The following is a 27,712-nucleotide window of genomic DNA, read 5'->3' on the forward strand; positions in this document are numbered from 1 at the left end:
ATATTTCTCCCTCTGACAATTCAAATATAAAGAGCCCAGGTTTGAGAGGCAGGATTTTCTGGGTTTGAATTTCCTCTCTGCAGGTTATAAATTGTGTGATTTCAGGCAACTATTGAACCTCTCTGGGCCTTAGCCTCCTTGTCTGGAAAAATAACGATAAAAGCTTCATTTACAGATACTGCTGGATTAGATGAGAACGTAAAGTATACGTGACATGGTCTCTCTAAAAAGACGATTTTTATCTTTTATCTCTCTTTCTAAATTGTACATATCCAATGCTTCCAGAGCTTTGGTCAAAACAGGTCCTCAGAGAACTTGAAGTGATTGAACTTGAAGCTACGCAAACTGCAAAGGTACACGGTATAGGCTCCCGCTCCAGCCCTTTCTGTAACTGCCCCAGCTGTGAGCCTTGAGAGTTGTTATGAGAAGAAAATCTAGGCTATTTCTCATTTGCTCTCAGTTCTTCTTCAGCTGTCAAGACCTCTCTCATTTAGAACAGCCGTGTGAGAAAACCAGGAGGCAGCAGAAACACAACTGGGAGAGTAAGTGCATGGGAATCTGGGTGAGGTGTCCATGTCGCCTTCAGAACTGCCTTAGCATCTTGAGCAGCTCAGAGGTCAGGAATGCTGTTGTCATCGGGGTTAGAGCCACGTCCTGAACAAATACCAAGTTAGGAGGAAGATGACTCAGCCCTCCGAGCTGCCTAAACCTCATACTCCTCTGATATTTTAAGAAACTGAGAGTGGTAAGCAGCTGTTAGATATCTCTGCTTCTTTGTTCAGGCAAAGCTTAGCCTGTTCCATTTGGAAAGAAAATGGTCATAATTTCCAGGCCATTTAAAACTCTCCTTTCTTAGAACTGTTACTGCACAATAACCTGGACGATACAGCTTAGTTTTATATAGTCTCATCTATTTTTCTAATTATTTCCTGATTCCAAATGGGTATTAAGTTTGTTATGGAAAGAGACCATACGTTGTATTCCTCTTACATTCTCTCTAAACTTAGAGATTAGTCTTGGGCCCATAGTAGGTGGTACATACAAACACTAATTTCATTTGTATAGGACTTTAAAATGAACAAGTTACTTCTACATCTATTCTTTCCTTTGAATTTCACTACGACCTCATAAAGTAATTGTTATTATCTCTATTTTATAGGCCAGGAAACTGAGGTTTGGAGAAATTAAGTATACTGCCAAAGATCATACAACTAGTAATTAACAAAGCCTGAATATATATACATATATATATATATATATTCCTAAAATATATTCAGAGAATTCACAATGTTTTGGGGCATCATTATTCTTCTTCTTAAAGATAAGGAAGGGTGAGCAAGAATCTGTGTGGTTAAGGAGAGCAAAAACAGTGTGAATAATTTAAATTGTTAGACTCATTTCTTTCAGTCAACAGGCATTTATGGAGCACCTGCATTTTCTGTCATGGCTGGAGAGTGGTTTTGAACACGTATTAAAATTGAGGGAGGTCAGACACTCTGGGAGTTCAATCAAGATAACCCAGTTGATATACTAAAATGACTCAGGAGGAACTGGTAGCAACTAGCTTTTTCATTTTGGTCTCGTGCTGCAAATGGACAGCAACTCTGAAATTGATGGAAGACACTTGTCTCAATTATTATGTTATGATTCATGGATTCCTGGTGTGGAACATCGTTGAGTATTTTGTCTCCAGAGGCTTCCTCTTTCAATTATTGCTAGGCTAGAGTACGTAAACATCCTATTTATATCAACAAAGTAATAATTTAAGCAAATTAAATGTTAAAGCCTATTAAAACTGTAAAAGAACTTGAGTTTTGGTATGGGTGAGTGCAAGCACAACAAGTTAGTCTTTATTTGAGAGATTATTGAGTATGATGTGCAAACATTTTATGTTGCTTGTATAATTAATGTCCTTGGTAATTTACCACACCTTTTACTTTATTCATGAAAACTGTGAAGGATTAACTGTAAATGGAAATGTGAGGAAGTTGGCTTGATGGATCCCAAAGTAGGGGAAGAGTGGTCCAGGGAGGGGTCGGGGGAGGAGAGCGCTCAGAGATCAGCATTGCAGCTACTATTCTCTCTCAGTTTAATCCTTGTGTCCTGCTCACTGTGCATTAACCTGGAATAGATCACTGTGCTTCTCTGTTAAAAATAATGCACAGACATTTAGATTAATGATTACTGCTGCATTCAAGGTTCTGTAAATAATGATAACATTACTGTCTAGCACATTATATAAGATCACCTAAATTATAAGTAGAAGATGTATCATGTCATGGTCAAGTCTAATATATATAATTTACAGGCTTAATTCACTGTCATAAGTGTCTGTTGAAGAGGACAAGAATAATCACCCTTATCCAGAAAAATATGTGAAGCCTATGTCTTTTTCTAAATCTGGAGTTCAAGAAATTGTGCAATCCAAAGGAAAATCCCTTTCAAGGGGAAAAATGAAATCATTTGTGATTGCTCCCTCCCAGTAGATTTCATTCAGCACATCTTGTGAACTGAGCATGTCAGACACAGTGCTGAGCGTGACGGTGGTGAGGGAGGCAGGGGCAGAGGCACTGTCACTGTTACTACTAGCCCACTGCGGAAAGTGTAGAAGTCTGTCTTTTTCTTCTGGTTAGGAAGCCTCCTGAAGTGTTATTAACAATTCTTTTATTTAACTTTCATTTTGTCCTCTAAGTCTTAGGCCTTGATTTTGTTGTTGGTCTCTGTAACCATATTTAGCTAATTTTACCCTTTCTCACAGCTGTGACTACCCATCTTTTAAATATTTCTTTCTCTCCCAAGGCAGCTTTAACATTTCTTGTATCACCTGTCTTCTTTCTTTTCCATTTTTGATCATTTTCTTAGCATGACAACTTTGGACTCCATCTTGGTAATTTTTCCATCTGTTATGATTTTGTAAGTTTGTCTGCATACCTTCCACCACCATCACCTGTTGGTGCATAGAACTGAGTTATTATTTGTGCAATTATAGCTTCTCACACATCGAGAAAAGAACTTTCTTTCATTTTATTATGTTCTTTAATCCATTCTTCTATATCTATTCTCTTCCTTTCGTAGATAATCATTAGTCATTTATTGTATTAGGTTGAACTTTAAGAAATGACATTCTGGTAGGTCAAAAATGGTTGACTATCAGCAATTTCATGCGATTCAACCTAATCTGTCTTTCCAATCCACATTTGTTATTAATTATATGTATGTGAATGAAAAATGTACAATATTTTACGTGTATGTGTGCATCTCTTTCCTGACTAAATAGGTGCTGCCACCTTTATGAAGGACCCATCCGTGTCCATGTGGGCTCTTCTTGCCCTCCACCTTCTCTTCTGCTGGTGTTTGCTGCTTAAGATGCGATGGCTTTGCTGCTTCTCTAGATACTGTTTTAGATACCCATGGGTTTTTTATAGATTTTAGCTAATATTTAGCAATTGTCCATTTTTTAAATAATTTCTCTCCTATTCTCCATCCCTTAGTCTGTTTGCTCTACTGTCCTTTAGATTTGTCAACAGTATTATTTCAGATCTTCTGTTGCATTTTTTATGTTGACTGTTATAATTTTAATAGCCATTATCTCTATCATGTTTTCTGATTGTTCCTTTGTAACAGCATCTTGTTCTTGATTCAAGGATGTGATATGTTCTCTTATCTCTTTAAAAATAATAATAGCTTTATTTGTTTCTTGTTTAGTTTTCTTCTCCTTGCAAAGTCTCATTTTCCCCTGACTTGCTTCTCGTCTCTCCCATCCCCAGGGCTGGGTCATATCTAAAAGTGGAGCTTGGAGAAGTTGATGGGAAGCTCTGTGCTCACAGTTGGACCCTGTCAGCTGAACTGGCTAGCCTGTTGAGAAACCTGTAAAACCAGTATCTTAAGGCCTCTCCTCTTTCTTTATCAGTTTTCCTGGAGAATAATCTTTTAATTTCTAGCCTCAATATCATAAGGTTGGCCATTAGCATCCTGGTAACAGAATCAGAAAGAGGAATGGAATTCTCAGATTCAGTATGTAAACTTGCGCTTAATTCCACTATTTTTAGTATGCCATTTAATTTTCCCACTGGACTTGGTGTCCCCTAAAGTCGGGGAATCTTAGTTTTGCTATCTCTAGAGACTTTTTAGTTCTTCTGTTTTGTAGAGTTGAGTACTTACACAGAATGTAGGAGAGTATCTGGACATCTGATTCATAAAGAGTTTTAATCAGTCCTCTTCTGTTTTGGCTCCGTTCCACATTTACCCCCACTTTCAGAGGTGCGTGGTGCTGACAATATCTAAGCATTAGGGAGCTTTCTTGAGACAAACGAAGAGTTCTCTGCTACCAGTTTAGGATTCTCTTCCTTAGTTCACAAAGTCATTTAATACTCATTCTTTTGTTTTTCATCATCCAAAGTTTTGGTGCTAGTCTTTTATCCTCTGTTCTTTCTGTCCTTATAGATTTATGCCTTCAAAGATCCCTCCACCATTGTGTTTTGGGGTTTGTGGAGGGGGTGGATTAAAGGGCACACATTCATCCTCATCTTTACCTGGATTTCCTGCTGTTATCTTTATTGTTTCCTTCTGGTTTTCTTGGTTTCTTTGGTCAATCTTTTTTTTTTTTTTTTTAAAGATTTTTTTTTTTTTTATTTTTTCCTTTTTCTCCCCAAAGCCCCCAGGTACATAGTTGTGTATTCTTCCTTGTGGGTTCTTCTAGTTGTGGCATGTGGGACGCTGCCTCAGCGTGGTCTGACGAGCAATGCCATGTCCGCGCCCAGGATTCGAACCAACGAAACACCGGGCCGCCTGCAGCGGAGCGCGCGAACTTAACCACTCGGCCACGGGGCCAGCCCCAATCTTTGGTCACTCTTTTACTGGTGCATTCAGCAATCACTTAACTCATTTATTTAAACCTTTCTTGGTTTCTGATAAATGTATTTAAAAATTAAAAATTTTCTCTCAGTACTACTTTACTTCCAGAATTTGGTCTATATCTTTTCATTGTTATCTAACTGTAAATATTTCACAATTTTCCTTATGTTTTTCTCTTTAGCCACAGCATGTTTTTAATAATATATTCAACAGTTTCCAGTAACATGGAGTTTTGAAAGCTATCACTTATTAATTACTAATTGTATTGCATTGTGGTCAGATCAAAAAGGCTATGCGATATGAATTCTCTGGGGTTTGTTGAAGCTGTTTTGTGGCCTCCTGCATGGTAGAGTTTCTGGATAATCCATGTGTACCTGGAGAGAAAATGTGCCCTCCCTGTTTATTGGGTGAAAAGATTCCCAGGTAGCTATAAGGCAAGTTATTCATCCTCAACTCTTCTTTATTCTTGATTACTTTTTACAACTGCTTGGTTCCCTTATCCTTCCTAAAATCTGAAAGCCTCACTTTTTGGTGTTGCATCTGTAGGATTTACAGAAAGAGCCAGCAACTGTTTCAAACTGGGCTGGTTCTCCATCCTGTGAGTTCGTCGGCTTCCTCTTCCAGTTCATTAACACAGTGCAGTTTTGGCTGTTTGTATTTTTCCGCTTGGCTGTTTGCTGCAGGAGGGCTCTGTTCCTTGTCTCTGTTCTTTAAATCGTCTCTTCTTCTTCTTCTGACGTGTTTTCAGAGCAGCCTCAGTGTCAGGCACAGAGACCTCTTAGAGTTCATCCTCCCAACATTTTTAGAATTAAATTAGGTTAAGAGATGGTCCTGTCTAGACGATTCTTACATTCTGAAATCAAATAAACAGTAGCAGAGAGAGAGGAGGACTTTACAGAGACTCACGTCAAATATTTTACAAGTAGAAAGACTGAGGCTCAGAGAAGTAACTTTTCTAAAATTCGGCAACTAATTATTCTATTTAGTATATCTAGTTAGTGAATATGGTCTATTAACACCTTTCACAACTTGGAATTGGGGACAGAAATATCTTCACAGACCTAATGATAAAATATGATGATATTTGTGAATGTGCATTTTAAGCAATCAAGTGTTTTGCAAATGTAGGGAAATTTTATTATAGTTCGGTACAGTTTTCACGATAGCAGAATTCTTCTGAATGCCTGATGCACACATTAACTATTATTCCTGTTAATATGTATCAGACACATTGTGAAGATTTCCTGTCTCAGAAATGATCAAATATCCTAGCTCTCAGGACTTCCCGTTAAGTAGAGAAGGCACAAATGTAAAAGAGAAACCCTGTAGAGTGAGGTGGTGCTCAAGGAGAGGAAAGCTGGAGTCAGAGGATTTCTAGTGAGGGAGGCCACCTCTCCCAGGAGGCCAGGGGGCTGCACAGAGGACAGAGCGTGCTCTCCAACACCTCTGAGTCGACACTGCATCCCTTCCTTGAAACGACTATCTCTCCTTTGTTCTTTGACGAACGTCCACAGGAAATCGCAAGTCTCCTGGTATTTCTACAGAATAGCGTGGGAGTGGAGATGTGGCAGAAAATAAGGTTTCAGAGTTAAGCTGTGCTTAGTCTTTGGAGAGCCTGTGAATATATATCTTGCAGAAAATGGGAAGCCATTGGAAGGAAATATGTATGTGTAGCAGCAGTGATGCCAAGTGTATGGAAATACCGTTGGGGTTGCTGTTCCTTCTTGTTCATGGTTGTTCCTCTTCCCTGCACTGCCATTTTCCTGGTGAAGCTGAAATTTGAGTGAGATGCCAAGAATCCGTGTATGGAGGAAAGGAGAGAAATTTTGTGAACACTCTGAGAGAAATTTAGGGGAGTCACTTATGTTCTCCAGACTTGTCAACCTCTCAGCTTTCTTTCAGAAATTTTCCTTTATCTTCTCTTCTCTTGCTCCTTCCTTCCTCCTTCTTTCTTTTTTCTCTCTTTCTACCCCACATTATTTCCATCCTTCTTTCCTACCTTCTTCCCTCCTTCCTGCTTTTCCTCTTTCCTTTCCTCTCTCTCTCTTTTCTCTTTTTTTTTTTTTTTTTGAGGAAGATTAAGCCTGAGCTAATCATTTTGCTGAGGAAGATTGGCCACCAAGCCTCCTCTTTTTGCTGAGGAAGACTGGCCCTGAGCTAACATCTGTGCCCGTCTTCCTCTATTTTATATGTGGGACGCCTGCCACAGCATGGCTTGCCAAGCGTTGCCATGTCTGCACCTGGGATCCGAACTGGGGAACCTTCGGTTGCAGAAGCAGAGTGTGCAAACTTAACTGCTGCACCACCAGGCCCACTTCCTTTGCTCTTTTTTTCTTTCCTTCCTTCCTTCCACACAGGGCGTAACTCTATATTTTTCTTCCCTTCTAGTAGTTCTTCTTGGATGAAGATGAGGTTCCAGCAGCTCACCCTCTGTATCCATTGTTCTCTGGTGAGCCCTGAACTAGCCGAGCCTCCTTCCAGCCTGGGGCAGAGTCAAAATTCTCAGCACCTTGACTCAGAATTTTTTGGTATTTCAGTAGCTTATACCTAATTAATTCAATGGGTGGAGAAGTCAATTTTCAAACAATGAAATCATTTTCGACCCAAATAATTACTTTTCTCAATCATTAAACCGGAGAAATTTCATAAGCAGTAAAATGTTAAAACACTAATGATTTTTCATGTTGGTTTAAAAATCCCTTGCCTTTGCATTGCTGTGATCACGTGTCCACCCAGAATGGCAGCCTTTCATTTGTTTTGTTGTTACTGCATGTGCTTCTGTAGTTAATTACAAGTGGTAGTGGTGACTTGGTTATTGTTCTGAGTTTGTATTACATTTTATATTGTTTTTTGTTTTGTGTTGTTCCAAGTTTGTATTACAATTCTTTATTTCTAATATTACTTCATCTCTTTTCTCTGAATTAATCATGTTTGCATTATAACATCAAAGCGACAGAAAATTTTATTTTCCTACAAAATAATATGAAATTAAAATATTATACAGTTTAAAATTGTGAATGCGTTAATTACTTTCAATTTGCTTCCTTTAATAATTTTAAGGCTATTCTTCTATTTCCTTCTTTAAAGTTCGGAAAGTCCAGCAGTGTGGCTTTGTGTGTGTGTGTGTGTGTGTGTATGGGGAGAACCTTCTGGCAACTGGTAGGTGTGAAGTGATTCATCCAGCTTGCGAGTAGGCAGCACCAGAACTAGAACTCAAATCTCGAGTCCTAATGCATATATCTTTTTTCTCCACTGTTCTGCCTTTCATATAATTAACATCCTCCATCAATCGCCTTGGTTTCTGAAAGTAAGTAAAATAATTCCAGGCTGTAAATCTAGTCCAGCATGAAAGTTATGGAGGCACAGAACAGGGCAGGTGGAGAGCATTAAAAATTTTGTAGTCACAAGGTGGTCTTTTATGTCTGGTTGGGCATCAAGGTACAAATCATGGAATTTACAATAACACAACTTATCAATACAAATATTCAAACAAAATTACAAAATGTTTCATTGGGTCAAAGTGATTTTTGGAGACCTTATGGGGTTGGTTTGTCCACCCCATTCCTCTCATGAATTAACTATAATAATGAAACTCATTTTCTCTAGATCATAAAATGATGGAAGTGGAAGAGCTATGATAGTACAAAACTTTTCCAAGTAGATGAACACCTAGCTTGTTTTTGAGAGTATTCCATAATCTACTAAAATGAACTTTTAATTCAATTCCAGTAGACAGATACTTAATTAAGCTCTTACAGAGATCAGAAAGATATGGTCTCTGAATTTTTCCAGAGAGTTTAAAATCTGAAGAAATGAATAATCAATACTTATAGGTAGATTATGGTAATGCTCATAAAATACATATTAAAAACCCATGTTCTGGGAAATCTGAGTGATAAGGTCATCTGTAGGTTAGGCACATCAGGAGATGCTTCCCAGAGAAGGCATCAAGATGAACACTGAAGGATGTGTAGGAGTTCAAGAGGGAGGCCAGGTGGATGGGCTGGAGGTGAAGCACATGTACAGAGCAAAGGGCTGGATCTCTAAGGCATGTGACCTGATCAGGGAGGGGGCGTAGGTCACAAGTAAGGAAGTCCTGAGGGAAAATCTGCACAGGGAATAGAGACAGAATGGAATCAATCTTAATTCCAAAGTGAGAATTCGTAAATTATTCTCTAGGACAATGCTGGGTGATCAATGTATGCTTTCAAACCAAAGAATAAAGAGATGAGAACAATACTTTGGCATGACTGACATGCTGAGCTGTGTAACAGGACTGAGGGGATGTGACTGGAGGCAGGGAGGGTGGAGCAGGAGATGTGAGGAGGGTGCTGATAGAAAGGGGATTTGGAGGGAAGGAGATGATGGCAAGAGATTTCTTGGACTTGCCAGCTGATTTGATAAAAGAGGCAAAGGAGATGAAGTAAAGAAAAAAGAGACCCTCTCCCCAGAGTCTGTGTCTGGTTGACTGGAAGCACGGTGCATGGTGCTTGGTGGCTGCACAAGACGAGCAAAGAAGTCTGAGGAGGAGCTTTTGGGTTGGGGCGAGGGGTGTGGATGGTGAGTAAAAGATGGCTTTACATCTAAACTAAACGCCTCATGTGTCAGCTTAAACTACCGGACAAATAAAGGACTTGGCACCTGACCCTGTGTTTTCACAGGGCTGGTGTGATTTTTTGTGCTGCCTTTTGCTTATAGTCTATATTTTATGAGCATGTACTCACTGAAAAATAACCAGGCCTATCTTGCAGTGTAACCATATTATAATTTCCTGAGCTGGAAAGCAACATCAACAACAATAGCAATAACTTTGACAGCAGTCACAACAACCATAAAGGGAACATCCTGCAAGAGTGGGGGTTTTGTAGCCTTCTGTGGCTCACCACCACATGAAACACTCCTCATTAGATTGGTTCCCACTCGTGACTCCATGCCAAACTTCAGCCCGCTCAGGGTCAGAACTTGTGGGGGTGCCCCTGCTCCATTGTGTGTGCTGCGCGGCGATCAAAGCATTCTTTCTCCTTCCTCGTCCACCTCTTCTCCCTACTGCTTGTCTGCCTGCTCCTGCAGGGGGTCAGGCTGGCCACATTTGCACGTCTCTGTGCACAGCCCTTTTATACAAAGTTTTCTTTGTTAATCAGGAGAAGTAAATGCAAATCCTCTCTATGTACAATGAAGTGCTTTGAGAAGAAGGTGTGACAGTGATATAATGACCTGGTGAATTTTCAGACAAGGAGGATCAAAATATCCCGGTTTTATTTTCCAGAGATTAGTATTTGAGAGATCTGTGTGTGCGTGTGTGTGTAGATGTGTGTCTTTTTGTCCACATCTTCCTCTGGAAAACGATGTCACTATGCAATAGTTCTTGAATTCTCTCCTTTTCTGTGTCCATATCTGAATCGTCCTTTATATTTGATTGTCAGTGCAGGAAGGTTTGGTTGTCGTTGATACTGCAGGATATGTAATCTATGTCTTTGGCCGATTAATGGGCTTTAATACCTAACTTTAGTGTGTTACTCTTGCAGCTCCTGGCTAGGGTCGAGACGTGTACGTGGGCTCCGTCTCTGTCATCAGTCATGAAGCCAAATTAAACTGAAGCATAAGCATTGCCCTCCATCATGTTTCTCTGCAAGATATTAATAAAAACACGGTGGCTGTTCATTCCATTTTTCACTTTTACTTGTCATTACCTTGTTGCACCAATCAAGCAAACAGATGGTGATCACTTAATTGAAGTACAGGTAAGTTACAAGGTGGTCTTTTGAACAACCCAGAGGCCTTTGGGTATGGCTTATGCTTGAAGACCTTCTTGGATGACATACTAGGTAGTTATTAAGCGTTTTTTTAAGAGCTGTGAAGAGGTCTGTGTTGTGTTTTGTTTAATTTCTCTTTCTTCTGTTAGCAGAGTGGAATCAAGAAGGTGGGTGCTTTATTTGACCTCCACTCCGTGGGAATAGTGACTATAATGGGTTTAATTAACTACGTAGTATTGATGGAATTAGTTATCCTGGTGATTCTATTTCTTTAATAAAAGCACTTCATTTGAGATGCATTGCTGTTCTGCAGAGGCTGAGCTTTACACCTATATTTCATAACTGTCTGGACGATGGAACCATGTGCACGTTTTACCAACAGCCCTTGAGAGAGGTTATCTTGCATGGCTTAAGGTAATTGAGAACTAATGATTTTGCCCCCTGGTTTCAGGCTCGCTCACTGCAGGGAGCAGAAAATGGTGGGGGGAGGGGTGCTGCTCATTCTGTGTAAACTGAAAGGGAGGGAGAGGGCTGTGTTTGGGAAACCATATGCTCTTAGAAACTGTTTCTCTTTAAGCTAGCTATCAGAAGACAGTAACACCAGAGGGAATTGGGGGTGTTTAATCTATGGGTGGACTGCATAAATACATCGAAATAAATGTACACAGGGCATAGAGACATGTGCTCACATTAACAGGAATCCTGGCTATACACATGGCTATTAACAACCACGCTGTCCATTTCAGTATTGAAAGTAGATCACTGCTTAAATTTGGTCAGCAGGTGACTGGCAATGTCCCTTTCGCCTGGCAGTGGACAATGAAGTCAGACTATATGAAAAACTAGGACAAATATAAAAGAAGAAACACATAATGCAAAAACTTCCATGTAAACATGTCAATAATAATATCACAAGAAACCCTGAAGAAGAACAGAACAAAAGCAAAAAGATTATCTAGCTGTGTCTGGACCTGTCCGCAATAAAATGTCCTGCCTGAACCCCCTCAGTCTCGTCTCTATTCAAACTTGGGTAATGGAGGGGGAGGGGAAAAGATGGGGGTGGGAAAGCCAACGGTGCGGTCAGAGAGGGGTTTAGAAACCTAGCTGAAATAGATTCTGCTGAGAAATAATAGGTTTTGCACAGAATCTCTTTTGCAGCTAGAAGTGCTATTTCTTTTCCAGTCTGTTTGATTTGACTCTTCTTTTTTCAGAGATGTGCTCTCCCTGTCACCTCTTCCTGCAGCTCTTTATCCTGCAGTACTGCGCCTCCCCTCCCTGGCTCCCTGTCTAGAGACAGACAGCAAAATCTTTACTGCAGGCATTTGACTGCTTCCTGCAGCACAGGAAGGAGCGCTGTGGGTCATCCTAACAGCCAAACCCATAAACAAGCTCTGTGCAAAACCAAACAAGTGGAAAAGAAGTGCCTCAGTGAAGGTACCTGCCAACGAGACTTGTTCCTTGGCTGCGAGGGATGCTCTGGAAAAGCCTCCATCCCTCATTAAATCAATAAAATCAAGTGTCCTTTATTTTAAGCCTCTTCACTGTAATCCAGTTGCAAGGAGAGGGGCCCAGGCTTCTCATCTCATTGTTTCAAAATAGATCGTTTGGTTGGCATTGACAAAAGGTTCATTCCTTTACCTTTGTGGAAATGTCAGTAAAAAGGCAGGTGCTGGGCATTCGGACTCTTTTGCTCAGTGGAAGAAAAGGAGTGTGTGTGTGGGGGAGGGGAATCTGTGACAGGCTGACTGCATGCACTGAAGCTTTCTAAGATGTTGTTTAGCTGAGATTGTGCAGCAGCGAGGAGAGAGGTGGGATCTATTGTGTGCAGCTGCATGAATCACCGGATTGAAGTCTCACGGCCTCAGATCCTCTTTTATACAGTGAGGGGAGATTAAAGCAGGGAGCTCGTATGTCACAAAATAGAGGTACAATGCAGTTCTGGCTGCTCAGTGCACTCAGCCAGCATTTGATCCAAATTTAGCCAAAGGGAAGGAACGAACGTGTGCTGCTGTCAGCTGGGGAGGTGACAAATGTCGGGCTGTAATATCCAAAATTCCTTTTCTGTTTCCAAAATGTCATCTCTCCTTTGTCAGCTTCATTATGATCGAATCTATGTATAGTCACAGACCAACTGGAAACAAACAAAAACACCCAAACCCTAGCTAAATTATTCTACAGCTGCTTCTTTCTAAGCTGTGTAATTGATACTGAGCACAAAGAAGTTTCTATCTAGGACTCACAACCTCATTTATTTAACAAGTATTTGCTGAATGCTGTAGCACATTCTGGAAGCTGAAAGGGACACACAGGGAGTTGAACACGTATCTTTCCACTCTCCAAAATCTTGCAGTCACGTTAAGGAGATCAGATAGACAGACGTACCCATAAACACATGCTCTCAGGAACGAAGGCAAAGGAGCATTTTGTTAAAGGACTAAATAAAGGAGCGTAAACAAGAAGTGCTATAGCAATTCAGAAAAAGCGAACTATGAGTAATTGTTTTTTCAAAACAGAATAAAGGGAACAATTATGTTTGGAGTACTAAGCCCTTTTAGGTATCTTACAAGCTCCACATCATGTAACATAGAGTGTGCCTATAGTTGTATTATTATCATACCTATTTAATAGACAAGGAAATGGAAGCCCAGAGAGAGAATTAATTACCCAGAGTCACATAGTTGATAAGAGGCAGAGCAGGAATTCAAGCTCCCGTGCATCTCCAACCTGCGGGGCAAGGGAATGAAAGCGAGATGCTCTGAAGGAGAGACCAACCTGGGCTCTCTCCCTTTCCCCCTGGCTAAGTGAATTCTCCATCTATCCCAGCTGAAACTTCCATGCTCTTGTCTGTTTCTGTTTCAACTGAATTACCAGCTCCTTTCTCTGTATTTAGATTTCCTTCTTCGGACAGACCTCACGTCAAATCAGTAATAAAACTTCACTTCTAGAGGAGATCATACTGCTGGCTTGTCTAAAGTCAAATGGGTTACTAGTGGTAGACACGAGACACATTTGTCTTGAAGCCCAGCCCAAAGTTCTCCCTGCTAGCCTCTGCTGCCTTTCTTCCTCCATGCTGATGTCCAACGTTTACTCCTAAGACCTAGCAAATTATCATACCCCTACTGGATGCTTTTCTTTTTGCTTATAAAAGAAACCTCAAGGAAGTCAGAGACCTATGCAGCTCCAGCATCTGCAGAGTCAGGGACTCCAGTTACAAGTGAGCAGTCACGTCTGCTCTGGACACTGCTGGTCCTCTCTTTTTGAGACTCCCAGGGGCTGTTCCAGGCCTTCTCTCTTTTCGTGTCCTCAATGCAACTGGTAAATGATCTCACTTTATACCTTAATGAGAATATTGACATCACCTGACCTGCGATCCCTCATTTCACCTCAGTAATAGCTACTAACTCCCGCTCTGAGCGCCCTTACTGCCCGGCCCAATGCCAGAAGAGCCGCCCTCACTGGCTTTCTCGAACTGAGTAGGGTCACTGAGGGTTGACTTTAGGGCTTGTGTCCTTCTTAAGCTTTCAAGGTTTCCCCCATTCTGTCTCAGAAACCCAGGTCCCAAACCATTGATGTGTTCTTCCATCAAAATGTGAACTGAGAGAAGAGCCCGAATAAACATGGAATTGTAAAAATCTTTAAGGCTTAATATGCTATTTCTCTTGATACATAAGTTTTTCTTTTTTTTTTAATAAGAGAAAGAATCCACATTTTGAAGGAACACATTTATAATTGTGGGATATCAGGCACCACTGACAGTGACTAAAGAAGTTTGGAGGCAACGGTGCTCAGATCTCATCTTCTCCTGGAGTGGGCCATCTCTGTCTATTCCTGGACAGTCTGCCCTGCTTATCAGCTCACAGCTAAATCTTCCTTCCACCTGAACAGCTTCTCCCATCCTCATTAACTCAGGACGGTCGCTGTGCTCAGGATCATCTGACACTTTCTCTGGCTTTTTTCATCCTGACTTCTCCACGTTCCATGGGTATCTTCCCCTTCACTTTCAAGGATACACAAGTTCACTCAACTTGATAATTCTTCATTTGGTTCTGTTGCATACTCTAAGAAATCTGTCAATCTCCTCTCTTTTACTGCCCAAACTTTTTTTTTTTTTTTTAAGATTTTTATTTTTTTCCTTTTTCTCCCCAAAGCCCCTCTGGTACATAGTTGTATATTCTTCGTTGTGGGTCCTTCTAGTTGTGGCATTGTGGGACGCCGCCTCAGCGTGGTCCGATGAGCAGTGCCATGTCCGCACCCAGGATTGGAACCAACGAAACACTGGGCCGCCTGCAGCGGAGCGCGCGAACTTAACCACTCGGCCACGGGGCCAGCCCCTACTGCCCAAACTTTTAAGTGTATATTATATACGTCCTCTGCCTCTATGTTTCACTGCCTGCTCATTCTTTAAAATTTTGATTAAATTTTAACTCAACAAAACTTCTTGTGGCAACATCCTAAGTCTTTACTCTTCTTGATGCCTTTTTGAAATTCAACTCTTCTAACAATCCCTTCTTCTGGAATAATCATTCGCAATCTTATCAGACCCTCAATTCCTTTTAGCACAAATACTTGTGATGCTTCCCTATCATTCTGTAATGAAATGCGTTGACAATATAACTTTGCTCACAGAATTTTAATAGTTCTGTTTAATGCCTTAACTGTATATACATGAGAATTAAAGGAAACATTTCTAATGAAACAATATGCATCAATATATGGAATCACCATTAATAGAACAGATACAGATGCAGATTGATACAAATGTAATTCAAATACCATGAGCAGCACTGCCCTCAAAAATAGGAATGTATGAACTGATGAACAAGATTTGATAAAGACTTCAAAGAAATCAAAATAGAATGGGCTGGCCCCGTGGCCAAGTAGTTAAGTTCGCCCGCTCCGCTGCAGGCGGCCCAGGGTTTAGTTGGTTCGAATCCTGGGCGCGGACATGGCACTGCTCATCAAACCACGCTGAGGCAGCGTCCCACGTGCCACAACTAGAAGGACCCACAAGGAAGAATATACAACTATGTACTGGGGGACTTTGGGGAGAAAAAGGGAAAAAAATAAAATCTTTAAAAAAAATAAAGAACAATGTAGTAGTTATATTTCTAGAGAATTCAGAGTATTTAAAAACATGGAAAACCTTTGTGTTTGTATGAGATAAGTTAGGTCCTAGACTGAAATAGTTTTAGACATTGTTTTACATATATGAATTTCCATGAGTCATTTAAAAGTTTGTTTGGTGAAGACAATTCCTCATTCTGTGGGACCGTCTCATACATTGCAAGGTGTCTAGCATTCCTCCCCCCACTTTCACCACCACACACCGTGTAAAAATATCCTCCACTATTACTGTCAACCAAAAATTTCTAAAGTACCCATTAGTGGTTGGTGTGGTACATCTTAAGAACCAGTATTCAGATTATCTCATCTTTGGCTCAAGTGGCATTTTTCTTTTTCTTTCTGCGTCTCTGATCCCTCTTTTTCCTTTGGTGAGCTATTGTCACCTTTCTCCTTTGCACATTTAACTGTGGACTTTCATCAAGACAGGGTCCTTGGGCATCTATTACTCTCTCTATCTCTCTGCTTCATTGAGACATAATTTATATGCAATACAATTTTAAATGTACAATATACACTTACGTGTATATAGCCATCACCACAATCATGATACAGAATATTTCCATCGCTCCAAAAGTTTCCTTCTGTGTCTTTATGCTCAATCTCTTCCCCACAAACCTAGCAAGTGCCAAACACTAATCAGTTTTCAGTTTCTAGGGTTTTACCTGCTACAGAATGTCATATAAATTGAATCATACAGCATTTAGTGTTTTAGGTGTGACTCTTTTAATTTAGCATAATGTTATAGATATTCGTCCACGTTGTGGATGTCTCAGTAATTTGTTGCCGGGTAGTAATTTGTTGATAAATAGCATTCCATTGTATGGTATACCAAATTTGTTTATCCATTCACTCACTGATGGACGCTGTGGTATTTACAGTTTTGACCTTCTATGAATAAAGCTCTTCTGAACAGCTCAGAAATATATTTTCATTTCTCTTGGGTATATAGCTGTGAGAGCTACTGTTGGTACATATTATAAGTATATATTTTAATCATAAGAAACTGCCAAAATCTTTTTCAAAGTGGATGTGCCTTTTTGCACTCACACTAGCAATGTATGAGTTTTAGTTTTTCTACATCCTTGCCGACTTCAGGTATGGTCAGTCATTAATCTTAGACATGCTCCTGGGTTTATAGTGGTGTCGCATGGAGACTTTAGTTTGCATTTTTCCTAATAGTTACTAGTGTTGAGCATCAGTTCATGTATTTATTTTTAATTTGTTTTTTGGGGGATGAAGGGGAGAAGTGTCTGTTCATATCTTTTGTTCATTCTCTAATTGGATTGTTTGCCTTATTACTGAGTTGTATAAGTTCTTTATATATACTGGATATAAGTTCTCATATATGAAGTATATGTTTTGAAAATATTTTCTGTGGCTTATTTTTTTCTTTTCTTTGCAGTATCTTTGGAGGAGCAAAATGTTTTATAATATTGATGACATCTTCTTTGCCAATTTGTTTTCTTTTTATGCTTCAGGCTTTTTGTATCTTGTTTGAAATTTTGCCAATCCCAAGGTCACAAAGATTTTCTTCTATATTTTTTTCTAAGAGTTTTATAGTTAGTATTAGCTTTTAAATTTAGGTTTATTATCCATTTTATGTCTATTTTTATATCGCTCTCCTGATTCTTGTAGCTTTATAGTAAAACTTGCAGTCAGGTACTGTGAGTTCTCCAATTTTGTTCTTTCGTATAAATTTTAGAATTGACATCAATTTTTACAACACAGCCTGCATTGATTCTACAGGACTGTTTGGGGAGAATTGATATCTTAACAATCTTGAGTTTTCAACCCATGAACATGTCATACCTCTTCATTTATTTAGACTTCTTTATTTTCTCTCAGCAATTACGAGTTTCAGTGTACAGGTCTTGTATGTATTTTGGGAAATTTATTCCTAAGTATTCATGATTTGGGATGCTATTATAGATAGTATTTTTTAAAATTTTAATTTCTAATTACTGGTTATTAGTATATATATAAATACAATTAATTTTTTCTTTGTTCATTTTGTATCATGCAATATTTCTAAATTTTCTTGTTAGTTCTAGGAGCTTTTTTTAATCTATTCTTTAGAACTTTCTATGCTAACAATCACATCAGTTGTGAATAAAGACAGCCTTATATCTTTCTTTCCAATATGTAGGTCCTTTATTTCATTTTCTTACCTTGTTGCATTGGCTGGGACTTTCAATACTGAATATTGAAGAGAAGTGGTGATAACAGACATCTTTGCCTTGTTCCTGGTATTAGGAGGAAAGCATGCATCTTTTTGCCATTGGTTATGACTTAGCTGCAGGTTTTTCATAGAGGCCTTTTATTAGGTTGAATAAAAATCACAAAAGGGTGTTGAATTTCATCAAATGCTTTTTTCTGCATCCATTGAGATGATTATATAACTTTATCATTCTTTTAATAAGTTCTTGGATTCGATTTGCTGAAATTTTGTCAAAGATTTTTCATGTATGTTCACTAGGGATATTGGTCTGAAGTTTTCTTCTTAATATCTTATTATCATATTGATATCAGAATAATACTGGCTTTGTAAAATGAAACTGCTCCCCCTTCTATTTTCTGGAAGAGTTTGTGCATGATTGGTATTAATTCTTCCTTAAATGTTTGATACAATCAACAGTCAAACCACTTGAGCCCAGCATTTTATTTTTTGGAAGGTCATGATCTAGGAACTTAATTTCTTTAAAAAATAATATGGCTGTTAAAATAGGTTATTTATTATTATTTTCTTCCTTGAGTGAGCTTTGGTAGTTTTGTGTCTTAAGAACTTTGTCCTTTTCAACTGTGTCAAATTGGTTGGCTTGAAGTTGTTCATAATGATTTTTTATTACCATTTTCATGTTTGTTGGCTCTGTACTGCTGTCCCTTCCTTCTTTCAGGGTAATGATTGCTTGTGCCTTCTACTTTGTATTCTGAATTGCCTTGCTAGATGTCTATTAATTTAAATTGATATTTTCAAAGAACCAGTTTTTGGTTTCATTTCGTTTTATTGATATTTTTCTATTGTTTTCCTGTTATTTTTTCTTCTTTTCTCTGATCTTCTTCATTCCCTTCCTTCTGCTTACTTTTGGATGAATTTATTCTTTTTCTAATTTCTTAAGGTGGAAACTAATAACACTTATTTGAGACTTCTAATATAAGCTTTCAATGCTATAACTTTCTTCTCATCATTGCTTTATCTAAATCCCACTAAATGTTGATATGTTGCAATTTTCCTTTTCATTCTGATCAATATGTGCTTTCATTTCTCCTATATCTCTTTAACTCATTGGCTATTTAGAAATTTTTTTTAGTTGCCAAACACTTGGAAAATTTTTCAGATGACTTTCTATTATTGATTTCTTGTATAATTCTATTGTAGTCAGTGAAGTACTTTGTATAATTTCAATTTTCTTAACTTTATTGAGACTTGCTTTATGGTCCAAAATATAATCTATAATGGTGAATGTTCAATTTACACTTGAAAAGAATATGCATTCTCCTGTTGGACAGCATGTTCTATAAAATTCTTCCAAGTTGTCTGGTTTCGTAATGTTGTTCTCATCTTTTCTATCATTACTGAGTTTTTGTCTACTTCTATTAATTACCAAGAGCAGAATGTTCATATCTTGAACTATATTTGTGGATTTTTCTATTTCTTCTTTAAATTCAACAAAATTTTTTATTTTATATAGAAACAACTCAGAACTTAGGATTGTCATGTTCTCTTTATCATGAAATATCTCTTTTTACCCTTGGTTATTTCTTTGTTCTGAAATATTTATCTGACATTAATTTAGTCATTCCATTTTCCTTCAGTTAGTGTTTGTATTATATATCTTTTCCTATGCTATTAATTTTAAATTCTCTGTGACTTTATATTTAAAGTAGGTTTATTGTAGACAGCATATATTTGAGTGTTGCTTTTTTATCTTATCTGACGTATTTGTTTTTTAGCTGGAGCATTTAGAGCATTTTCATTTAATGTACTTATTAACATGATTAAAATCATCTTGCTGTTTGTTTTTGATTTGTTTTACTTGTGATTTGTCCTTTTTTTTGCTTCCTTCTATTGGATTAATAATTTTTTGCGATTTTCTTTTCCACCACAGACTGATTGGAGAAGCTTCTTTAATCATCTTTACTGCAAGTCTTTGGCATTAATTCTCTCAACTTTTGTTCATCTGAAAAAGCATTTCATTTTTACTTTTGAAAAGTATTTTTGCTGGGTATAGAATTTTAGGCCAACAGATTTGTTTTTCCCTTTGAGAATTTTAATGTTATTAAAAAGTCATTGTCTCCAGGCTAATGCTGGTTTTTTGTTTTTGTTTTGTTTTTTTACCGATTGGCACCTGAGCTAACATCTGTTGCCAATCTTCTTGTTTTTTCCTTGTTCTTCTCCACAAAGCCCCCCTGTACATAGCTGTATGTTATGGTTGTGAGTGCTAAGGCTGTTTTTGATAAAAAGTTGGCTGTATTCAGGATGTTTGTTCCTCTGTTAATACGGCATCTTTCCTTCTATGGCTGCTTTTGGGATTTTTCTCTTTATCATTGCTTATCAGCAATTTGATTATCAATCGCTTAGTGTGGCTTTCTTTATATTTCTTCTTCTTGGTGTTCATTGACTTTTGTGGACTTGTATATAGCTTTCATCAAATCTGAAAATTTCTTGGCCACTAGTTCTTAAAATATTTTTCAGTATCTCCTCCTATCTTTCTGGTACTCCAAATGTATGTGTTCATTTACTTGATTTTGTCCCATAAAATGCTAAGCTCTGTTTTTTTAAATTCTTTTTCATTCTTTCATTCGTTTTAGATAGTTTCTATCACTACATCTTTGACTTACTAATCATTTCTTCTACAATATTTAATATACTGCTAATTCTATCCTATGTCTTTTTTATTTCAAATATTATATTTTTCATCTCTGGAAGTTTTGAGTTTATTTTGATTTTTTGTTTTTCATAGACTATATTTTAGAGTAGTTTAGTTTCACAGCAACATTGAACAGTAGGGACAGAGCTTTCCCATATACTTCCCACCCCAACACATGCACAAGGGGTTTATTTTTTTAAATCTCTTCCATTTTTCACCTTATCACTTTCATGCTTTCTTCTACCTTCTTTAATATATGGAATATATATATATATATATATATATATATATATATGAGTTATTTTAAATTCCTGGTCTATTAATTTTATTATCTGTGTCATATCTGTGTCTGTTTCTATCAATTTTTTTTTCTATTGGCTATGAGTCATTATTTTCCTACTTTTTTTCAGATCTGGCAATTTTTTTTTCTTTGAGGAAGATTAGCCCTGAGCTAACATCTGCTGTCAATCCTCCTCTTTTTGCTGAGGAAGACTGGCCCTGAGCTAACATCTGTGCCCATCTTCCTCTACTTTATATGTGTGATGCCTACCACATCATGGTGTGCCAAGCGGTGCCATGTCCACACCTGGGATCTGAATAGGTGAACCCTGGGCCGCTGAAGCAGAATGTGTGCTCTTAGTGGCTGCACCACTGGGCCGGCCCCCAGATCTGGCAATTTTTTATTGGATATAAAATATTGTGAATATGTTGCTGAATGCTGAATGTTTGTTTGTTTTGGACTTTTCCTGGGGCACATTTATTTGGAAGCAGATAGTTTTAGGCTGTATTTGAAACTTTCTGGGAGGTGAGTGGGGTGAAATCTAGAACAGCCTTTAGTCTAAGACCAATATTCTAATAGTCTAAGGCCACTACTAACTTCCAAGAACTCTACCCAGTCCTCTGTGCCTTTCTATACTGGCTGGTAGGAATGTGAACCCTTCCCAGTTTTGTCTGATCTCTGTGAGTCATTTATCTACTGATTTCCTGTAGATTTTCTTCGGCCTTTGGTAATTTCTGCCCTCGAATGTTCAGATCAGTACTCAGACAGATCCTTGAGGGGCTCTCTCTGCAGTTCCTGGAGCAGTCTCTCTGTGTCCTTCCTCTCTGATAGTCTGCCCTATAGATTCCAGCCGCTGTGGCCTGTTTGAACTGCAGGAAGAAATGTGAGGGGCAATTGTAGGACTCACCCCATCTCTTTCCTTTCTTTCAGGAATCATAGTCTTGAAATGTGTGCTGTTGAGTGTTTCAAAATTCTTGTTTCATGTTTTTTAGTTGTTTAAGATAGGCATGTAAATGTAAATCTGCTCCCTGTTCATCCATCATGGTCAGAAGCAAAATTCTCGACTATTCTTGAAGGCCTCATCATTTACACAAATATACTATTTACCTTTATGAGACCTCCCAAAGATGAACCTCAATTTGTGACCTCTCACTCAGGCATATTGTTATATTTCCAATTATACATTGGACAATTTCACATGAATTTCCTCCTTTCTTGTCAAAATTGACAACCTCTTTCCTCTTTCTTAGGGTTCACCAAAGGCACTATTAAAATTTATCAGATATTCAAGTTCTCAGTTTTGAAGTTATTTTTGAATCCTTACACTTCTTCACTGCCCATGTGTCATCTGTTACAAAATGCTGAAGATTCTTTTAAAATTTCACATCTGTCTTGCTCTCCCTATACCCATTGCAACCACTGTGTTCAAGATCTTTGTTATCTCATGTCTTCAATATGTGAGTATCTTGTAATTGCCTCTCCACTCTAGTTTCTCCCCACACTAATTCAACTTGTGCAAAGTGTCATTTATTGTCTAGATATGCTTACAAAATAAAATGTAAAATACTTGCATTGGAATATTTGACATTGAATAATTCAGTTCTAACTAGCATTTTATAATTTATCTTCCCCTCCTAGCCTTACCTTCCACTTCCAAAGAAACACTCAGGATATTCTAATACATGGTTTCTCCTCAGGGTCTTGTGACCACATCGTACTAATTCAGGCCTCCATGCCTTTGCTTGGATCTTGTCCCCCATCCCTGGAAGAGCCAGTTCATTCCTGCTCATGACAGAGAGGTTCTAACATTTAACTTCCTCCTAGCTCTGGATTGATTTTTTCTTTTCTGTGCACATCAGCATTTCATCACATGATGCTGTAGAGTATTAGTCCTTGATTTAGTGTGGTCTCCCAGATACTCCTGTTCATTATACCCAACCAATCACATCCACGCTGCAACAGCACGTACAGCAGGTGAGAGGCCAAGCTCTGACCTTCCAACTTCCAGCTGTGACTTAACCCCACAACTTCTCTCTTTATGCTGAATTAACTTTTCTTCCTACCTTTTGTCATTAGACTCTTTGTTTATTATGGAGGTAAGTGAATCAAACTGAGATAGGGAAGAAGGAAAGGAGGAGAAAAAGGGACTTTTACTTCTTTGTAGCAAGAAAGTAATGAGACTTTCTTTTAGATAAATGATAGATAGATATACATAAAGATTAAATATGGACATATATCTAGTAAAGTACTGTGACTATAATTCCAAAAAGAGTTCCAAATCTTTCTCAGGCAACTGTAGTGACATGAATATGTGTATATCTACCAAGGAGCCTGTTGTTGAGTACTTTCTTCTTGGTTAAGAGTACAGGTGTGCTCATGGGCTTCTTTGGGTTCAAACTTCAGCTCTGAAGCTGTGAAATGTGTGGTTGTAGGCACTTTGTTCTTTGGCTTCTTCTTGTATATTATGGGGATGATATTAATCCCTACTTCACAAAGTTGTGGCGAGTCTTAAAAGAGAGAATCTCTGTGTCAAGTGGGCTGATGGTGAGAAAGTCATGTTTTGACGACATTTCAATCTGCTGTTATTTGGCAAAATGAAAAGTTTCTGACTGAGATAGATAGAATTCAGTTCTTTTGATTCAAAGTAGGATCTAATTCTGGCCACCATTCAAAAGTTTTTGATTCTTGAAAGCAACTGCTAGGTTAGGCATCAGAAATTCACTGTAAATAAGAGCCAGCTCATGTAGGTTTATAACTTAGTCAGGTTTTTGACTCAGCTTTATCCGTCTGTTCTGTTTCTTTCCCACACAGTCTCCTCCAACTTCTCTTGGGCTGATCTTATCACTTGTTCAGTCCCACAAACTCCTGCGTGCTTCAAATCCCCAATGTGACCTCTCTCACTATATATATAAGTATATAATGTATAAGTAGATATAGATATATATACAGAGAGAGATTAATTGTTTTGAATCTAACTCAATGGCATACAGTTGACTTTAAATAAAGAAAGAAAAATTTAACTAAACTAGTTATTTAGGCATATAAAAAATTCTCCTTTCACACTTTTATTCTTGACCTTCTTCTTTTTACTTTTAACTACATTCACCCAAATATGTTTAGTGCGGATGTAGTAAAATGTAGCTGACTCTACAATCATCTATGGCATCTTCAGACTGGCTTCTGCCTATCTTGTATGTATCATAATCTCTCCTCATGAAAATGAGTATTCAGCTAAGTAAGCATCTGTCCACTGACCCATTAGTAGGACCTTGACAACATAACCATAATTCTAACCAGGAGGAATGTTAGTGGAGGCCGTTTCAATCAAGAATTCAAAATTTTAGAGAAGCATAAAGTTTACCAGAGACAGAAATCTAGGTCAGAATAGATCACCTCTAATTTTCAGGTTCCTAATTTTGTTCTCACCTCACATTATTCCATCAAACCAGCATCAAGCAAGACTGATTAAGTATTCCCTCTGCCTACAGCTGTGTTAGGATTTTGATGATGCAAATTAATTGGTTATGGTTCCAGTCATTTGGAAATTTTCTGAAAAGTATTTCTTCCATGCCTTTTCTCATTTTTTTTTTTTTAAAGATTTTATTTTTTCCTTTTTCTCCCCAAAGCCCCCCGGTACATAGTTGTGTATTCTTCGTTGTGGGTTCCTCTAGTTGTGGCATGTGGGACGCTGCCTCAGCGTGGTCTGCTCGTGCCATGTCCGCGCCCAGGATTCGAACCGACGAAACACTGGGCAGCCTGCAGCGGAGCGCGCGAACTTAACCACTCGGCCACGGGGCCAGCCCCACCTTTTCTCATTTTAATGTTAAACCATGTTAGGTATCAAAATATGTGGTGAACTCCCATTTAATGATAGTTTTATTCTTGTTTATTTAGTCTACAGATAAAACTTCAATAATTCCAAAGCTCTTTTATCAGTCAGGGACTAGGGGACGACTGATTACTCACAATCAGTGTATAAAATTGGTTTATAAAAGTTGATCAAGAGCTGCATTGGAAGTAATATTTTTAAGGAATAAAGTGTCAAATTTGGGACTAACCAAATAAAGAACAAATCAGGGTTGATTCAATTGTATATCAAAAAATTTTTAGTCCCACGTTTTTGTTATGTGTCTTTTTGTGAGTAAGAGAGAATAGGTGGAATTACAGGTAGTGTGTTTAGAATTAAGGTAGTAATATATTATGTATTGCTCATTATTATGCACCAATCGTTATGTTTTATATGCATTATTTCATTTATTTCCCACCAAAACTTATGAATTAAGTATTATTATTTTCTTCATGCTTTACATAGGAAATAAAAACTTAAAGACACTAAATAAATGGCTGAGCAAGGATTCTAATGCGGATCTGCCTAATCTTGAAGCTGGAATGTGGGAGTAGACTGTGTGTAAGAGCATCATCCATCTCCAGTGGTACAGCAGAAATAAGGTCAACAATGGCTGTGCTGTGGTACGGGATAGATAACACCAACTCACATCTATAAGTTGCTTTATAGTTTATATGGCATATTCACATTTTTTATATCCTTTGAACCTTTCAATTTTACTGTGGGATAGTGATATTATTACGTCTACTTTACAAATGAAGAAATTGAGAATCAGTGTTGCTGAATAAATTGCCTAAGTTCACAGAGCTGGTAAAACATAGACCCAAGATGAAACTCAGGCCTCTGACTCAATGTCCCCTTACTACTTCCACTATATTTCATTGCTTCCAAATTTAAACATAATAGTTATCAAAATCAAGCATGTGTGTGCCCATGTGTGCTAAGTATGAACTTAAGTTACCATTGTTTATTTCATTCTTGTAAATAGATAGACCAAAAGATAATCCTGGTAGACTTTGGGCTATATGGCATACAAAATATTCCATGACAAGACAAAAAATCTCTTAGTTATGAAAATCAGTTCTTTATATACACCAGGCCTGGCATAGAGAAGATCAACAGCTGGCTCTTAACCTGGCACATATGTCCTAATAGGGAAGTTAAAATAGGGAGAGAGACTGTTTAAAAAGAAATGTCACTGCAGAATTATTGACATGCATCACACAAAAGAGTGAGGTGGAAAATGGGACTGAAAAGGAGACATTATCGGATTCCCCAGGCATAGGATTTAGCTATGTTAGTTTTATCCAGAGGTGGACTAGATAATTTTTCTTTATCATGATTTATGAGGTATAAGAAATAACTTCCCTGGGGCCGGCCCGGTGGCGCAGCGGTTAAGTTCGCACGTTCCGCTTCTCGGCGGCCCGGGGTTCGCTGGTTCGGATCCCGGGTGTGGACATGGCGCTGCTTGGCAGCCATGCTGTGGTAGGCATCCCACATATAAACTAGAGGAAGATGGGCACGGATGTTAGCTCAGAGCCAGGCTTCCTCAGCAAAAAGAGGAGGACTGGCAGTAGTTAGCTGAGGGCTAATCTTCCTCCAAAAAACAAAACAAAACAAAACAAAAAAAGAAATAACTTCCCTGATCAGATTATCTTTGCCATTTGCAGTGACTGTTATCCTCAGCATTAGACTTTATTTTCACAGAGTGGAGGTATTATCTCCATGAAACTCTATAAAAGTACCTTCTTTCCTCTACAGAAATCTATATTCTATATGAATCATCATCAGATTGTTTTTGGTAACAATTAGCAGGGGAGAAGAGCATATTGGACTAATATGGGGAAAGGTAGAGAGAAAAGCCAGGAAGCTGTGCTATTTTGTTGGAAGGATAGGTCCAATTTTGGTGCCGGGAGACCATCATTAATTCCCTTAGTCATTCAACAAACATTCAATGCCGGCCTGCTGTGTGCAAGGTTCTGTCCTAGGTGCTGAGACACACCACCAGTAACTATGAGCTTGTATTCTCATAGCCAAGTGGAAATAGCAGCACCTGTAGTCTCTCTTCCCTCACTCACCACAGCTTTCTGAAAAGATGTTGTCAAGGCCTGAGAACCTAGAGCATTTTGGATCAAATGTATTTACACCTTGAAAGAGGTAAAATGAACAAAATGGCCCTGGAAAGAAGAAATGTTTGGAAGAAGCTCTTTGCTTCTTTTTCTTCTGGGGAGAGTGGAGGCTTCCAAGATGGAGAGCAGTAAATTGTGGTGGAAAAGACTCAAAACATTAGAGCAGATAATGTGTTTGAGAAACATATCAGACAGTCTGGCATATTATCCCAGGAGCCCGTGAGGGCTTAAGCCCAACCGTGTGAAAGATGCCTCTCCCCCTTGGGAGATTCCCTGAGGTACCTCAGGGTCCTGTTATGCCAAGATTATTTTTGACATAGCGGTTGCACAGATGAAAAAATGTCTTCTGCTAGCAGGATTGATCACACAAGGAGAATTTCACTCTTGGGGGGTGTTTCTCCTGCTTTTTGATGTGTCCAAGGAAATGAAGAGAACATGAGGTGAAGAATCAGACAGGGAGATACAGGCCCCCTGAATACTGAGACGGGATTTTTATAGGCCAGGAAAGAAGTATATGGTGTAATACATATAGGTTTGAACAACAGTTATAAGCGTGGTATGGGGATCCTTGGGGCTCCTCAAGACCATTTCGGGAGTCCATGAACGTCAAAACTATTCTCATAGTAATACTATTATTTACTCTTTTCACTCATTCTCTCATAAATAGTTGTTGGAGTTTTCTAGTGCTTCATATTACAACAGACAGAATGCTGAAGTAGATGAGAATCCAGCTGTCTTCTATTATGCAAGACACATAAGGTATTTTTAGAAATGTAAAACAATGCTACTTTTCTCACTATTTTTTGTTTTTAAAAACATGGTTATTTTTATCAAAATATATTAACAGGTAATATGTT

General features: G+C 38.4%; 1 long non-coding RNA gene across 2 annotated transcripts; it reads left to right on the forward strand.

Moving 5' to 3' along the window:
- The first annotated feature begins 437 nt into the window (after window positions 1-437).
- LOC139041165 (uncharacterized) lies at window positions 438-25,956 on the forward strand. Of its 2 annotated transcripts, none has more exons than XR_011496076.1 (4): window positions 438-542; window positions 10,380-10,595; window positions 10,921-11,021; window positions 25,192-25,956. It is a non-coding gene; the product is annotated as an uncharacterized lncRNA (long non-coding RNA). The 2 variants fall into 2 exon arrangements; XR_011496060.1 differs by lacking the exon at window positions 25,192-25,956 and adding an exon at window positions 11,819-12,191.
- The last annotated feature ends 1,756 nt before the right edge of the window (window positions 25,957-27,712 follow it).

The sequence above is a fragment of the Equus asinus genome, chromosome 1, assembly GCF_041296235.1.
Source record: "Equus asinus isolate D_3611 breed Donkey chromosome 1, EquAss-T2T_v2, whole genome shotgun sequence".
Classification (NCBI taxonomy): Eukaryota; Metazoa; Chordata; class Mammalia; order Perissodactyla; family Equidae; genus Equus; species Equus asinus.